This window comes from Lupinus angustifolius, chromosome LG03 (assembly GCF_001865875.1).
Source record: "Lupinus angustifolius cultivar Tanjil chromosome LG03, LupAngTanjil_v1.0, whole genome shotgun sequence".
Taxonomy (NCBI): Eukaryota; Viridiplantae; Streptophyta; class Magnoliopsida; order Fabales; family Fabaceae; genus Lupinus; species Lupinus angustifolius.
The window spans coordinates 23,179,320-23,179,523 of record NC_032011.1 but is presented as its reverse complement, the minus strand read 5'-3'; positions in this window follow the sequence as shown (position 1 = coordinate 23,179,523).

The following is a 204-nucleotide window of genomic DNA, read 5'->3' as shown; positions in this document are numbered from 1 at the left end:
GGTGAGGATGTGGATGAGGATGAGGATAGGAGGAGGATGAGAATGAGAACAGGATGAAGAGGAGGATGAGGAATATGATGAGGATAAGGATGAGGAAGAGGAAAGGATGAGGATGAGGATGAGGATAAGATGAGGAGGAGAATGAGGATGAGGATGAGGATAGGATGAGGATGTGGCTAGGATGAGGGGTAGAATGTGGAAGAG